The sequence below is a fragment of the Anser brachyrhynchus genome (genome assembly GCF_964034855.1).
Source record: "Anser brachyrhynchus genome assembly, chromosome: 1".
Taxonomy (NCBI): domain Eukaryota; kingdom Metazoa; phylum Chordata; class Aves; order Anseriformes; family Anatidae; genus Anser; species Anser brachyrhynchus.
This window is the reverse complement of record NC_137694.1, coordinates 72386955-72392954: the sequence shown is the minus strand read 5'-3', so window position 1 is coordinate 72392954 and position 6000 is coordinate 72386955. Positions and strand designations below refer to the sequence as shown.

At 35.4% G+C, this 6000-nt stretch overlaps 1 protein-coding gene across 2 annotated transcripts in view; it reads left to right on the top strand.

Moving 5' to 3' along the window:
- The window catches only part of PPARA (peroxisome proliferator activated receptor alpha), a 74059-nt gene that overhangs the window by 13696 nt on the left and 54363 nt on the right, over positions 1-6000 (top strand). The gene's annotated exons all lie outside the window — the stretch shown is intronic.

Here is a 6000-nt window from a genome sequence, read left to right as displayed (position 1 = left end):
TAAACTTATCTCTATTATGTCATAACTAATCATTTAAATGGGCTACAATATTTGCTACCATGGCTGTTTTTACAGAAATCATAACTTCATATAGCTGTACCAACTTGTTTTTAATGTACAAAATGATTTGAGTCTTACGTAACTCAGTTTTCATTCTGGCTTCAGGAAATAAGCATATGTTATTCTAACTCGAACTCTAAAAATAATGAACCTTTGAATCTGACATTGCTCCAGCCGGTCTGCAGATTTGTCATCATCACATTAACAAGACTGTTTCACTGGCCTGAAGCCTTTGTGAAGCTGTAAGGAAAAGTATATTTAGATTGTAGCTAATGTTTTTGGCTTAGGAGAAAGTTTGTATTGTAGTGATGCAAACTAGTGCTTTGAAATTTAATCCTGCAGGGGTTAAAACAACACTGTTGGTTCTCATTGAGGGGATTAATATTTAGATTAGCCACACAATTTGGAAGGCTATGACCTTTGTTTATGGAATAGTTACTGTATTTTTAGTCCAACAGGAATGCAAATTTGATGTACAGAGTGCTGATAGTTAAGCATGTGTTTTCACTGGGCAAATGTTATGTGTCAGTTGAGGAGAAGGAATGAAGTCTAGTGAGGATCCAAATGCACTTGTTGAATAATTGTGCGTGCGTGGAGGGGAGAATCAACCAGCTCAAGAAATTTACTAAAAACTTTCTATGTGAAGTTATAAAACTTACTAGAATGTTGCTATATTTCTTTTGGAAAACTTCTTTTTGGAAAATCATTTACACATTTCTTAAATGAAGTAATCAACTCAGAAGATTCAAGAATAAAAGCTTCAGAAGCAATACTATCCTGGATTCTGAACTGTGATCTTGATGGCAAAGATATTTAGACAAAAACTAGTAAAGCATCTTATGAAAGTTCAGGTTACCTTTCACAATTCCAGCTTGTTTTTTAACCATTTTCCCCTTTTCAACTCCTTCACTTCTTTCTCATATTTAAAGCATGTTCTGAGAAAGCTGCCACTAGAGGTCAGATGTTTATCATGATCTTTATTGTCATTAATAAGTATTAGCACTATATATTTGGAAAATAAAATTACTGCAAACTGGTTAAATTGTTCTTTTTCTTATATATTTATGATGCAAATATAAAGGCAACAGTGAATTACACCATTTAGAAAGCAGAACACTTAAAATTGTTTAGTTAGAATTTTGTATAAAAAATTGTAGTTTGATTTCCATTGAAAGCCAGTGTTGCTGTGTAACTCATGTCTCAGTTTGATGTCCTAAAAACAAAAACCAACCAAACAAAAAGCCACAGGCCAACAAACAAACAAACAAACAAAAACCACCACCAACAAAAAACCACAAGCCAATCTGGACTATTAAGTATTTTAGCAGTCTCCCTGGAAATGCCACTTGATAAAATTTTGTGAGTGGTGTCGTAGTTTGCTATGTATGAAGAGGGATTTTCCAAACAGGTGAAGAAGATAAGTGCATTAATGTGAGTTATTGATATACTAGACATAATAGAGAAATTATAGCTTTCATGTTAGTAATGGTAATGAAAATAACTGTTAGATGCAGTATTTGTACTTTTTGAATCATGTATGGCAGTTTTTTATAGTAATTTGTGCCAGCCCAAAGTAGATGAATGTGCTTCTCTTTTGGTGGCAGATACTCATGTTCCTTGCATTTAGACAAGGTTAAAAATACAAAGAACATAGAAAGTTTATTGACTTTGGTCTTTCCCAGACTGCCGTAGATGCACGTATGTTTTTATACAGGACAATAATATAATTTTTAGGCTCAGAAGTGCCAAAGAAATATCAAGAAGTTAATTTATTAAAATAACACATTAATTAATTCAATTAACTAAAACAGCAAGAGGGGGTGACCACCACAATTGCAGTCTAGCTCTCGAGAATTCCACCTGTGCTATTTCTCTCCCAACATCACGTGTTTCCCTATGAACATCGTTAAATAATCTTATGACAATGCCATCTACAAACCAATGGCATACGATAGCCTGTGCAACAGGGATTTAGTAAACACACGGTCATTTGCGAACACACGAAGAGGACATCCAACTGATTAATGGTGTTTCTTAAAGGACCACATCAGCTCACCAAAAGGATACTTCTCACTTAACTAACTCTTCCATGAAACTATTTCCATGACACGTCCCTATTACATAGATCTAAGCAAGAGCATTGTTTTTTTGCTCTCTATAGAGAGACAAAAATCATCTCTGCTATCCTTTCCTTGTTAAGTAAAATGCTGGGTTCCACATTTTGTCAGAAAACGTCCAGTAGTAAAATGAGATCTGTAGGCCATCTTGACATAGCCCTTTGGATGTGTTCTGAGCAGTTCCAGGTATCTCAGCACTTCAAATTTCTGGTTTTACTAGCTTGTCATTGGGGACACTTTTCATTTCCATAAATTTTCTCAGGAAACTTTGGAGAGAATTCAGCTTCACTTTAAAATGTACCCCACCCAATATGAAGACTACCTCATGTAGACTGCACGAACAGAGACAATTTTCTAAGCTTACTCCTTCCTTTACTCTGTTAGCATGGAGTAAATTCTCTCACAGAGGTTTCTGCCAGGAACAGCTATCATTAGCCATGTCCCTGAATGCAGCCATTCATCCGTTGTCATCACTGCATTTTAAAATTATTTTTCAGGTGTGCTTGAAACACATTATGTTAATTTGCAACCCAGCCCTGTACCTCCACCCAAAGCTCCAGGGGAGCTTTGGTGCAATGTTTTGGCTTCCCAACAGGGTGAGGGATGTATAAATTTTACCACTGAAGAACTCAAAGTGTGCTGATTCCAAATTTGAAAGAGATACGACTTTGTTATCATTGGATAAACACTGTAATGGATTAGAGACCTAGCAATCGCCTTGCAGAGGGCCTTGCTGTCTTCTCCAAGGAGTTACCCTTTTCTCTTTCCTAGAATTTCTCCTGATTTATGTTCTTTTTGATTAATAGAGAATTGAGCTCCAGAACAATAAGACTCTTTGACATTATGGTGTAAAGCCATAGGCCAGCAATTAAACCAAACGTTATCATTTTTGATTAATATATATTAATCAATAATTAATATATATTAATTTTTTTTATATATATATATATATATAAATCTTTTCTTATTAGAAATGCAGGCCTCTTCAGAATCTCTTTGTAAACCTGGTACCATCATGTAGTTTTGAAAATCTTCATCAGAGTATCGCTCTGACCCCAGGGCTGATCTGGAGTTCAGTGGGAGCTGTGACAGATCAGTCAGGTTGCCACTAGTTAAAGGGTAAACCTGTAACCATGCTGTTAACCTTCATGACACAGCTGAACATGCACTTCTGTCCATTTCCCCTGGTGGCTCAAGACCCTTCTAAGTTACCTGATTGTATTTTAAAACTTTTTTTTTTTTTTTTCATTTGGTAAAAGAACTCCTGTGCTTTTGCTAGTATTTTACAGTGGGAGAAAAAGTAGTACTTTATTTTATTGCAGAAAGGTTCACTGTGATTATTTCATTCTGCACTGAATATATAAGAAAGCCTGGTTTTTCTTTTTTAGCTTTACACAGAACTATGCTTTTAAATGGAACAATACAATGAACATTTAGAGAGCTTCAGTATTTCACAGTTCTCTGAAATCAGTAAGCCTCAGAGCCAGCTGTAAAATTAATCACATCCACAGGTGAATTATGACTTTCGTTACAGATGTTTTAAACCTTTTTCATAAAAAAAAAAAAAAAAAAAAAAAAGTTTCCAAGTGAGCAGAGGGAAGGAAAGGAATGTAAGGATGTTTTTTTAATTGCAGAAGATGAATCAAGACATCAAATTCATGTGGCTCCAACTTCAGGGTCTGCACATGGGGAAACTGTACCCCAAGGTTATGTGTGTTGGAGTGTGTTAGTCTCCCCCGTCCTCAACATGGAGAGATGCTTAATTTTTGTTAAGGGTTACAACTCGGAGTGCTCCATAGGTTCAGAATGTCTTTTAGAATCTGGCCCAATATGAAAACCTCAAACAATATCCAAAATGGATTGCTGCTCTTTCTGCTGCAGAACTCTCTGCTAGATGATTTCTGGTGAAGTAATAAAAACTGCAAAGCTCTGAATGGACTAGAAATAAGGAAGAATTGGTGCTGCAAGTTTATTTGGTTCTGTTTTGTTTTAGTTTGGTTTTGGAGTAAAAGTCCTTTTGTCTTTGTTCAAAGGACAAATGGACAAATGGATATTCTTATAAACATCAGAAGAAGTATACAAGCCGTTGTATGCCCATTTTTTTTCCAGTATCTCTACTTCGTTTTTAACATGGCTTGATGCAGCATAATCACTGGTACAAAAGTTCACAGTTATGCAATGTCCATTTACTTCATGCAAATATTTTTATTATGATAGGATCATTATTTTCGAGGATGGCACAATTGTCCTGTTACTATTTTAAGCCAGCTGTTGGTAATGTGAAACTATTCACAGAGCATACCTTATGGTATGCTAAAACTGGATTTAGGGTTTACTTGAGTGTTTTTGATGACTGATTTGCTCAGCTCCTGCCTTGTCTGCATCTGAGAACATCCTCAGAAGAGGGAATGCAATGTTTTATTCCTACCAGAGAGTAATTTAAACAGAAAATATCTCTTTTTAGGTTTAAATAATTTCTGGGGCAGGTATACTTTGTTATTTGTAGAGACAATATATTCTTATTAGAAAAAAAATACAAGTTTAAGAGAAATCACCTATTTGTATTCTTGTCATCTTGTAACACAAATAGGAGAAATATTTTTAAATGATAGGAAGCTGGTTCTATTAAATCTAAAAGTGATGGTCTACTTTCCAGTAAATCTGAGTATAATTTACGTATGCACTGATCTTCATTTGGTGCAGATGGTGCTTGCTAAATGGTCATGTAATTCTGTCAAATGTTTGAAAGTCATTCTAAAATATCACTCGTTATATCAAATTCCCCCTGATTTATCACTGGGCCTGGAATCCCTGCAATTTGTATTGTGTGTGGTTTTTACTACTTTTTTAATTAGTGATTTTTGTTGTTGCTGTTGTTCAGAAGCATGTTGGTATATGCTGACTATTATAGTGAGAAATGCTTATCCTGGCAGTTTGTTTCTTAACACCACCAACATCTCTGCATTCAATTATAAGAGCAGTGAGGAAGAGAAAGTCAGTTTTATTTCTGTACTGTGAACCTTGCAAAAAGCCACTTCATTTGTGGTGCCAGAGCAAAGAAAACAGTAATATAAATTAAAAATATGAAAGAGCTGCAGCTTTTACACTACAGTTAAACTCAGTCTGTGAGATAGATAAGCACACCGAACACATCTGGAAAGAGGCACAGCAAAAAGCAGTGAGCTTCTGAAAAACAACAGAAGGTATAGCTTTGTGAATATTAGGTAAAGAGAAGCTCTGTATTGTAATTAACAGAGCATTCAGAGCTCCTGTTTAGGGCATTTGCTAGATATTGTAGAGAGTGTATCAGTGTGCTTACAGCATGATACTACAAAGCAATTTCTTTTGCTGTGCTTTAGGTGTAATTTCCATTTATGCTGAAGGACCAAAAAGACATGCCAATTGATCCCTTAGGATCAGCACCATCTCATGTGAGATCTGAGGCTGTGTTCTGCCTGATGTGAACAAAAGGTGTTTTTGTTAGTTAGGTATTATCCTTTTTTTCCTGAAAAGCAAGGCGTTTTTTTTTACATTTAATACTACCTTCTCAGGTTAGTATAAGGCGATGTGTTATGTATTCTCTGCTTCTGTCTTAATCTCTCTAAGTTCTGACACAGATTTTTGGAGGCATATCAATAAAAGGTGAATATATACAAGAAATATATGCATCCATACATGTTACTCCTGAGACAGGGATTATGACTTTGTTACACAATCTGCATGAAAACTGACCTCTTATTAGCTCTCTTACAGGCTATATTTTTACCCTGTTGACCACTGATACTTTTTGGTAATGATATTGGAGGAAGATGAGAATATATTT